Source organism: Zonotrichia albicollis, chromosome 1 (genome assembly GCF_047830755.1).
Source record: "Zonotrichia albicollis isolate bZonAlb1 chromosome 1, bZonAlb1.hap1, whole genome shotgun sequence".
NCBI lineage: Eukaryota > Metazoa > Chordata > Aves > Passeriformes > Passerellidae > Zonotrichia > Zonotrichia albicollis.
Window position 1 is genome coordinate 124,975,888 of NC_133819.1, and position 11,396 is coordinate 124,987,283.

Below are 11,396 nucleotides of genomic sequence, written 5' to 3' on the forward strand. Positions count from 1 at the left end.
TATATCCAGTATTAATATACTGATGAAGAAAAGTCTGAGTTCTCCTCTGTACTACTTTGGTTCTTAAAATTTGCACCATAAAATTGAGCTCTTAGCCTTTCCAGAATGTATTTGTTTTACCACCATAGTAAAATGTCAGAAGATAGTGATGAGACTAACTTCTCCTGACCAGTGAATTTTTGCTTTTCTTTTTCTCTCAGGGGCTCACATCAACACTTTTCAAAGGAGCTGAGGGAATATACTTATTTCTTTTTACAATGAAGACATTCTTTAATTGAGTGTACATGTAAAAATAGTTCTTTAAACTCCAAGATACATTCCTTTTTCTGTTCAAGAGAATAATTTTTCTCATATCTGTTATACTCAATGAATACATAGATACTGAGAAAGTTAAAAATGTCTATGCCCCTTCTAATTGTCTAAGTATCACCCCATGTTTTGGATTTAGGGTTTTTTTTATCTGGGTCACAAAGAAAGGACTGCATGCACCCAGGAGAGAAAAAGGATAATGAATCTCATCCAGTATCCAATACTGTACAAAGGAGGAAAAAAATGCACTCAGCAGATTAAAATGAAATATGCAAGAATACCCTGGAAATGATGTGTTCGGTCTTTATGTATGAATTAAAGCCTTCATTTTCTAATAGCTTATTCTAATTTCCCTGTGTGGTTAGTACGGTAGACCTTAAGCCCAAGAAATGATTAAGAGAAAAAAAAATCTCTTTTGCTCTAGGATGTAATCCTTCCATTCGTGGATACCAATAGATCGGTCAAGTGGCAAAGACTAAAGAAGCTATAAAAAGACTAAAGAAGGCTATAAAAAGAGTATGTAGAGGAGTTTCATTTCCCCACAAGCTTGTGACCTCATAGCTGTATTTTTAGTGAATTCTTATCATTATTTAATGTCTGGAGCAAATTAACATGTCTCTATCTGAACATATGACTCTTTTGAAAAGAGATAGCAATATGCCCATGTATCTCAAGCACAGACCACAGACCATGAACATGGTAATCATCACAATTTCAGCAAAGGTAAGATTAAAGAAGAACCACTATTATCTTGTTATAACTGAAGATCTATATTCATGCCAATTATAATATGAAAATGCTACTTATATTATACTACTAATAAAAAGAAATACAAAGTGCATATTACTTTAAACCTAAGTTAAAAGTAGTGTGGTGAAATAAATGAATGGAAACTCAGCTACAATTTTCAGGCAGTGACACCAAAACTTTCCTAGTTGCCTCTCACTTGTGTGTTCAACTTTATTATTATCTAAGAAAGAAAGACGTTATGAAAATATCCAGAAAGATGCTTGTTCAAAGAAGCATGTAAGTGGAAAGCACAGTACCATAACATATGGGAACAGTCAAGAAGATGACAATACCAACTTAAATGCAGCCTGTTAAAAAACATGTTTACAGTGAGTGTCCTGATGTTATTTACGTTAACACTATTAAAAATGTTGTCAATATTACTATTAAAGATATTTTCATTAATTCTATAAGAAAACAACATCTAATTCACGACAAGAGCATCTATAATGGCTTCTTTGGGTTTGAGACACCAGAGAGACTATAAAAAAAGAGAGACAGATTTAATGGTCAACTATATTTACTCTCAACCTACAAAACAACAGCTTTTGAGCTTCTCTGCCTTCCTTTTACTGAGATGTATCAAAGCAGTTACCTTAAAATCACAGAGTTCTTGCATTTACAGCAAGAAATGTTTATACTAGATTTCTTTAAGTTGCAGCGGTTTATATCATTTAGGTCATCTGTGCTTTTAGGCAGTAAAGGCAGGGTGACGAAGATGTGAGGAATTACAGGCACTGTTTTATGCTGTGATGTTCATTAAGCTAAGCCACAACTTAGAGTCATAGATTTCAGGGCCAGAAGAGGCCATTACTATCATCTAGCCTGACCTCTTACTATAGCAAAGGGCAAAAAACATCAGTCTGTAATTTCAGAATCAAACCCATAACTTTGGTTTGAGATATAGTACATCTTCCAAAAAGACATGCAGTCTTAATTTAGAGATTGGAGGTGATAGAAAATCCATTACTTTCACAGGTAAATTGTTCTAATGCTTCATTACTCTTTGTGCTAAAAATGTTCACTTTACTTCTCAGCAGAATTTGCCTATCTTTAAACTACCGCCACTAAGAGCAAAAAAACCCCAACTTTTTTCTTCTAAATTAAATTTAGTATTACTAAAAAAAATTCTATTTTACTAGAATATTGCCATCAAGATTGGGCTCAATCTTCTTCTGTAAATGTAAATTGACTAAGTTCTTTTTCTGTTCAACTTAAATCACTCCAATAATTTTTACTCAACTTTTCTGACATTATCATAGAACAATAACCTAAATAGGATGTTGTTAATTCCATTTGAAAATGTAATGGCATATTTTTCTTCATCATATTACCCACATGTCCGTCTCTGTTCACAAGGAACAGGTCCAGTAGTGAATCTTTCCTCATTGTTAAACTCTCCAGCTGTGTCAGGAATTTATCTTGAACACACTCCAGGATCCTTCTAGAAAATTTCCTCTCTGGTGTACTCTATTCTCAGCAATTTGGTAAATTGAAGTTCCCCATGAGAAGAAGTTCTAGCAATTTTGAGGCTTCTCTCAACTGCTTACAGAATGTATTTTCTTTCTCTTCATCATGGTTAGCTGGTCTTAAAAAGCTCCCACTGTGATATCTACTTTTCTGGCCTTCCCCCATGTCTCATCCATAAACATTCAACACTAACGTTGCCATCATCAAGTTCTAAAAAACTGAAACTCTCCCTAATACACAGAGCTACTCTACCACCTCTCCTTCTTTGTCTATACCCTCTGAAGAGTTTATAGCCATCCACTGCAGCTGTCCAGCTTCTGTGATATGTCACCCTGTTTTCATGATGTCAGCTATGTTATGGTTTTCCTGCTGTGTTATGGTTTCTAGCTCTTTGTTGTTTTCCATGCTGTGTGCATTGGTGTAGTTGTACTTCATCTGGGCTATTAATCCTACCACTTTTGGGGGGAAGTAAGGCCCTAATTCCTTTGGGATCCTTCTCATACACTTCTGTGGTTTCTAACATATCAATAACATTTTGCAGCTCTGCTGCTGCATAGATCTCCAAATACAAAACAGAGCATTTATGCTAAACACGATGATAATATAGAAAATAATATATAAAATAATATATCATTTTCTGAGATGGGCTGACACAGATCCAAGGCCTTTCCTGCATTTCATACTGCCATGCTGGCAAGGAATGTGGATTTTCTTGAGATGTTGGGATAAGACATAGCAAGGACAGGTGACCCAACCTGACCAAAAAGATATTCAGTACAATATGACTTCATGCTCAGTACATAAACTGAGATAAGGAAAAATGGGAAGATGTTTGGAGTGATATCATTTGTCCTTTCCAAGTGTGTGGGGCCCTGCTCTCTAGAAGATGGCTGAACAGTTGCCGGCCCATGGGAAACAGTGAATTAATCCCTTGTTTTGCTTTGTTTGTGTGAGTGTTTTTTACTTTCCCCATTAAACTGTCTTCATCTCAACACTAGATTTTTCTGCCTTTTACCCTTCTGATTCCATCCCCAATCCTGCTGATAGGGGAGTGAACGATTGGCTGTGTGGTATTTGGCTACTGGCTGGGGTTAAAGCACAACACCCTGCTAAATCCTGTGCAGGATTTAGTTAACATTTAGGAAATGCATCTAGCTGCATTTCCCCTCTTTGAGATAGGTGTACCCTGTCTGTTGCCAGCAGACCTGTGTCATGTAAACTGATTTGTGAATGAAACCACAAAATTCTGATGGTAACATGGAGCTAGGAGCCATGTATTGATATAATGGTTTTTACTGTTTCGTCCATTATCATTCTCTACAGCTTGAAGGACAGAGGAGAACATTATTTGGGCTCCTGATCTCTTGAAGACACCCAGTGCCCTGAAGTATCTCTTGTTAATTCATGGAACACTTGTTGCTCCCTACCTTAAAAATGAATAATGGGCAATCTATATGTTGTGACAATACTAGTGTATGGTGGTGTCTATCTGTTCACAATTCATTCTTATTACATAAAATGTGATGATTTTCTGCAAATGGTAAGGAAAGGTTGAATTCCAAATTGAGTTAGCTCTTTTTGAGAAGTGGCACAGGTTCAGGGCTCTGTATTCTCATTCTAACCAGATGAGAGAACATCAAATTGCAGTGCTAATACTCAGTTCTGTGTTCAAATTTGAAATCCCAATCTGATAGGAGAAATGTGTTTCAAAACTAAAAGATCATAGTAAAAGGACATATCTCAGAGAGAGGATCTGTCAAAATAATAAGATCTGACCTTGCTGAAGTCACTGCTGCACACCAATGTATACAGTCTACACTACAGATCGTTATGCATACAATATTCCTGAATAGACTTACCAACAAGATCTTCATGTCCAAGAGGTGCAGTGAAGACAACATCACTGGGTCTGCTCATCTGTAGTGATGTAGTTGCCCACTACAGTTTCGTGTGTTTCAGTTAATTTAGATGAACTATAGAGATCTGAACACCAGGATTCATTTATTTTGTTGTGGAGGCAACATTTTTTCACAAATTCTCTTTATGTACTACATAGAGCTACTGTGTAAAAAAAAAAAAAAAAAAAAAAAAAACCAAACAAAAAAACCCAAAAAACTCTTGGTAAATAAGCTGTTTTGCTGAGCCTTGAGGTTGAAAGGTTAAACAGTTTAATGAATATATAATGAGAAAAGTTGATAAAGATGAGGTATTTGCTAGGAGTGGTATAGGTTCCATTAGGGGTGCAATCCTGGAACTGCGGCAGATCACAGCAAATGAAATTGTATTCTTTCCCTTTTCTTTGCTGTACCAGGTGCATTCTGTAAGTGGACCATTTTATATCCATCCTGTAATGACTCCAAGCAGAACGGATCCTGGGTGGATCTAATATTTGCTATATATATAGATTAATTCTTTTGCCAAAGAAAAAGTGAAGGTTCTTAGTAAACTGTCTCTCTCTCAGGAAAGTATCTATATTACCTTAAAGGTCAGTGCAGAATGGGAGTACTGAAATCACACAGACTCAACTGTTATCTTAAGGTCTTCAGAGTATCTTGCCTCTCACCATTGTTTATATTTATTTTAGGGTATAGGTAGAGTTGCTTCATGTCACTTGGATTCATTCCTTTGGAGACTGATGCTAAATGAGAATGGTTGAGTCCAACTGAGTATACTCCTAAAACACTATTTTAGACCTGTTAAATCATGTCTGTACAATAAATAAGGTAGGCTTGTACCAAAAAAATTTGTTAATTCTACTATAATTTCTTTTGTTTCTGTCACCATGTCCAAAAAAGTAACAGAATGCAATTCAGGAAAATATTGGAGAGGTAGGGAAGGCCCTGGCAACCTCTCCTCCAGAAGGGAAGCCTCACTTGCAGTGTACATGGAGATATTAAGTTACTTCCTTTCCAAAAAAAAATTAAAAATATGTTAAAATAAACTGATAAGATTAACCAGACATATCTGAAAAAGGGGGTTTTTTTTGAGGTTGGAGGAAGGACAGGAAGAAAAAAACTGCTGCATATCTGTGAGGGTGCTGCCCCGTAAGAAGGTAGTTTCCCAGTTTGGTTTTTGGAGTCCAAAGAACACAAAAGCAGGACAGACCAGTCTCACATACCAGATGCTTTGAACTCTGGATAGCACATAAGGTATGAAAATTCTCACTTTCACTTTTGTTTCTCATTACTTTGCTTTCCTAGTGTTGATAGCACTTCACCTATGCCCTTACAACACTGTACGTATGGGTATATATAGTATAGTTTATCTTTATCACTTCATTTTTAGTGCCATTTTTCAGGAAAATGCATTGATGGAAGTCTTTTTCTTCACTTCTATTATTTTGCTGCCAAAGATAGAAAATTATTATATTAGTTAAAGCACTACTGCATATGTTTCATTCTCACATCTTAAAAAGCAAGAGTGTAGAATATGCATGATGTGGATATTCTTAGTAACCTTGGTAATGATTTGTGTTAAGAGAAACTCTCTTTTCTTCTGGCTGCCTCCAGCCTTCTGACAGGCCTACCTTCTTGCTGTTGAATGTACAATTTTTCTGTCAATGGCTTAGCTTGAATAACATTTATTTAAGAGGACACAATGCTGAGCATGGGTTCCTAGCAAGATCTAACACCAAAGACTAGAAACATCTATACCATAAACCTTAAAGTTTATAGCACATGTAAAATATTTTACCAACAATATTCAACCTTATTTAGAATATTATCACTGTTCTCACTATTACTGTCACTACTATTTTAGAGATAGAAGTAAGAGATTGGTACTTTAGCCAAACCCACAAAGCAATCAGTTTTAGAACAAGTCTCAGAATTAAGAGTACCTCTTGTATCTGAGGTTACTGCTTTTTGCACACCTTGTCCAACTGATTGAAATATTTAAACTGCTTCAGAGGTCATTAATTAATGACCCTGGTCTAAAATTTTATCCTTATTGACAGTCATTTGTTGTTAGGCTTTTTCACATAATCATGCTGTAATGTTGAGGTCCTTAGCAATTTTTTTCTAGCAGTTTTATTCTAAAAGTTTTTTTTATTTTTTCTGAGAAGACTGGTCAGAATTGGGGGTATTTTTATAATATATTCCAGTGCCTTAGAAAATCAAACAAGTAATGCTTCCCTTTACATCAAGACCCAGGCTCAAATCACTAAGACTGAAAGCAGAGTTCACTGATACAAAACCATGGAGTCCTTGACCCTGCACAATCTGGCACAATCCTATCACCAAACTTTTGAGGGCCTCTCTTCAAAGTTAAGAAGAAAATTAAGAGAAAAAAAACCAAAAACAGTTATGTGAGCTCATCATAGCTGCATCCTCCTAACTGCACAACCTATGTCACATAGTGCCTTGAGGGAGATTTTAATAACAGTGTAGTTTGATTGCCATTTCAGATGCTTTACTGCCATGTTGGCAAGGCATTTCCAAGTATTCAGGCAGCTATTCAGCCTGGTGGAAGACAGGAGAAAACTTCATCATGTGGACAACAGGGACCTGAGCCAACAAGCCTTTTCCATACTTGGAAATGACTGTACTGGTGAGGTTAAATACTCAGTCAAATCCAGTGTGAATGTACGGAGGATGGCACAACTTCTAAGAAGTAGAGGGGAGCAGATGGAAATCCTTTTTAAATTTTACAGCAGCAACTGTGAGATGGTCTGTTTTAACTGAGGGATCCTCATGTCCTCTTCCACCTTTACTTGTCCCCCTTAACTAAAAGCAAGAAAACCATTACAGAAAATTTGCTGTTCAAAGACCAGGATGAGCTCAAGTTCTAAAATCTTCTACATGGGAGAAGAGCAAGTGTGGCAAATCAGTCCTGGAATAAACTGATAGATAATCAGATTTCACTAAGGCAGGATGTAAGACAGATCACTGTCATGCTCTTTAAAGGCAAAGCAATGTCTGGAAAAACTGCAGAGGAACAATGTTTTCTATTGAGACAACACTAAGAAAAATTAAAAATGCAGACAATGGATAAGAAGGATAGCCTTTTGTGAAGAGACACAGTCAGAGAATAGAGATGAAAAAAACTATTACACTGCTGGTCTAAGACAGCAAAGGGAAGCTATGTGTTTCTTTTAGCTTGTATTGCTATAAAAGCTGTGAACTGATAAAATTCTATATGAGATATTAAATTATTGCCAAGGTCAAAAAAGAGACCTTTTTTTTTTTTACTGTCAAAACCTGAAGGTATCTGTATTTCTTGTTATCAGGGGTTAATAACATAATTTTATTTAAATGGCTTAGATGTTTAGTGACTGTACCAACTCAACCTGCTTTTCTTTGTAGTGTTTCTCTGCTTCTCACACTATACAACTGAGACGGGAAAAAAATCCCATAGAAGGTGAACACTTTGAAATATCAATCATTTTGAACCCTTAATGCTTTATTCACCCAACTGTCAGGAATATAAAACCATAACTGGATGCAAAATGGCTATTTTACTTTCCTCAAAAATATTGAAATTGTGCACTGTAAACTAAACAAATAATTTAACAGAGTCCTCTGCTTGTGTGATTCTGAAGCTCTCTATGACTTGTTCTGGTGCCTTTTCTGTATGTGATCTGCTCCTACTAAGTGAACAGCTAAAGGAGGCACCCCTGTTCCTTCCAGCTAAGTCTGTCATTAGGATTTTGTGGTGATAAATTTAAGACATCCCAAGCTTTAATCAACATTCCATTTTTAATCCCTTCAACTAAATACCCCAAGCGTTAAACACCATTTCAAACAGTCATGTGCTAGCCACTAAACTGTTCTTGAAGGATGAATTACAGTATTTGCTTTTGCAAATGCAACCAAATTAAATTTTATGGCGACAATAGCTAACATTTTATCTTTTTTAAAGCCTGTTCACAGTAGTCATTCCTATCAAAAGTTTTGCTTCTAAAAAGTGAAAATGCTTGCAAAAGATTTCTAAGCACAATCCTAACAACACACTCAACAAAATACTGCTTATGCATTTTAAATTTTTTTTATCCAGATGAGGTATTTTCTCATTCCTCATCTTATTTTTTTCTTTAAGCTGGAAAATGCAGGCATATGTTTTAAAGTATTTTTTTTCCTAGGAACTATTTTGAGGTTTAAATATAAATTGTTTCCTTTACAGCCATTGTACATTAAAGTAAATTCTACAGCATTTGAAAACGTCAGCTTTATTTTGTACTGGTATTCAGAATCCTCTCTTTTTCACCAATATTGTATAAAGTTCCTCTGGGAAGATAATGTGTATGATTGCAGCTCTGCCTTGTTAAAATCCATGGCTTTTTATGCAGTCATGTTTTCATCCATGAATTATGCATGAAAAAGTATCTCATTACATTTCACTTTCTTTACAGCAGCATCCCCCCTTCTCGACATGCTCAGATTCCCATCAACCGAGCTCTACTCACCCTGCAGCTTGGCTCCATCTTGATGCCTTCATAGCATTTTAGACAAAATGGGTGTGTTTAACTTGTCACCTCAAGCCTGGTATAAATTATTCACCAGAGCTTTGCACAGATTTGTGAGATAACCAGTCTGAACTCAGGAAAACTTCACAGGTTTGACTGTGTGTGTTGTATTTGACAGGGACATTAATGACAATTTCCCCTTATACTAGTTCCAAACAGAGGGGTGGGGTTTTTTGTTGGTTTTGTGTTTTGTTTTTTTTAAAGGATCCCAATGCCAGCATTCAGCTTTATTGAAATTTAGTTTCTAAGGCTTGAACTACATACTATTATTTTTAGCATATCTCACAAATGCCACTAAAAATGCACTGTTCTGTACGACTCCAAGGTGAAACAAGCAGAAAATGTTCTTTAAAATGTTCTGCTTAATGTTAAAGGTGACTGGAAAACACTTCAAGAGAAAATGCATATTTAAAACACAGAATTTAACAACAGGAGCTCTTCTCCTACATTTTGAACCAAGAAGGTGGTTCTGTATTTTAAGCAACTCATGTTAGGAGAAGAGGATACCTGAACTGTGAAATTTGCAAAACCAGGGCCTTATGTTTTTGGCATGTGAGTCATACCCATGTCAGAAGAAAATAGCTGTGGTCTACTTCCTTATGTAGCCGTGAAACCCCCTCAGATTATTTTTATAAGCTTCAGCCAAGATGTGGGGGTAAAGGTTCAAAGCAAAAGCTGCAGATACTCCTCCTATCCTTCTCCCAGACATTACTTGGTCCCCTGGGAAGGCAGCATGCTGAGGTCATTGTCTAACACTTTGTGAAACAGTGAGGAGTTAAATACAAATAAGCTGAAAGCAAGGGAGGGCCAAGTCACTGAGACACAAAGACATTTGGAATAAAACTCACAGTTTCATTAGGTCTCAAGTATTTTAGAACATTCCATAAGACACATTCAAATCAGTAGCATGTTCTGTAACTTCTACAATGGAAGTTCATGGTTTAATAGAGTACAAAAGAAATGCACATTTTGTCAGCAAGGTTTCAGATGGGCCTGCTGTCAGGGGGACAGCGCAGCAGCGTCTGTGCCACGTCCTGATCAGGTGGGGCTGCAATGGAGCTGTTTTAGGAGGGGCTCAGGAGGCAACAACCTTGCACAGCACTGGTGGGAGCCAGGCAGCCACACCACGAGGCTGTCCGGCTGTGAGGGCTGCAACCAGTGCCTTTGGGGAGCAGTCCAGGTATGGTGCATGTCCCAGGCAAAGCAGGACATGAGTAGGCGGGGAATACTATGGCTGCCCCTGAGGCAAGCAAGGGCCATCTCCCTCCCATGGGTGAACCCCCTACCCATTTCCATTCCCATTGCTCCCAGCAGCTTACAGTGTGTTTCCCAGCTCAGGTAAGGGCATGGGGTGTGTTGGTGCTCACTCCCCTTCCAGCGCAGCCCAACAGAGCTGACCACAGTGCCTGCACACAGTGCATTGCACCCTGCAGCACTGTACCCCAACCTGGCTACCCACCACTGCTCTCCTAGGAAAAGGTCAGTCTTAAGTTTTTAACAAGGAAGCTGACTCTAAGCAAGCAACATTTAGCCTTTAACAACCAAAGCAGAAACTAAAAGGGTCAAAATTAAAAATAAAAATATCATCACTCGTGTACTAAAGCAAATCAGAACTACTGCAGTATTTCTGGATATATACCCTCAAAGATATTTTTTTTCTTCTAATTATTTAATGATTATCATTTATTCTCCTGTTTATTTCCTTCATTTTGAGACAAATGGAACATTTTGGTGTTTACAAATAATCTGAATCAACACATAACAAAGCAGTTTATGAACAATCTTAGTTTTATTTCCGGTTCAGGTCCACTCACTTTCCACTATGGTTTGTATCACTTGTGAGCTGTAATATTATTGACAGATTGCAGAGACATAAACATTTTCTGGGGTGAGAGGAACATGGCACCAAACCAAAACACCACAAACAGACCCATAGACAGAAGATCTCAACTATTCAAAGACAGAAATAGAAACTAAGGTCATGATATTTCATGTATGAACCTTATATATCTCAACTGGCTAAGGCCTATGACAAAGACAAATATGGAGTGTACTACGCCCTATACCTAAAGAGATCACAGTGACTTCCATTTCTTTCATGGCATGATTTTTTAATTTGATACAGCCTCATATTGTCTTTTAAGAAATACACAGAGACCTTTGACCTTATATTTAATACATTTTGTACCAGCAAGGTTAAAATAATTAGGGATTCATTAGAAGCAGGGCAAAATTAACTATTTTCCTCTACCAGTTTCTAAAAGAGGTTGAACTTATCAAGGATTTAGCCACTTTACATGCATCCCCATAACATCCTATATTATATATGAACTGCTTTGAATCTACTACTAGATACAAGGGATGA

At 37.0% G+C, this 11,396-nt stretch overlaps 1 long non-coding RNA gene across 1 annotated transcript in view; it reads right to left on the reverse strand.

Moving 5' to 3' along the window:
- Window positions 1-9,109, reverse strand: part of LOC113460453 (uncharacterized) — a 117,220-nt gene extending 108,111 nt beyond the window's left edge. Inside the window, exon 1 of the long non-coding RNA XR_012577252.1 lies at window positions 8,972-9,109. This is a non-coding gene — a long non-coding RNA (uncharacterized LOC113460453). The remainder of the gene's footprint in view (window positions 1-8,971) is intronic.
- Between the last annotated feature and the right edge of the window lie 2,287 nt (window positions 9,110-11,396).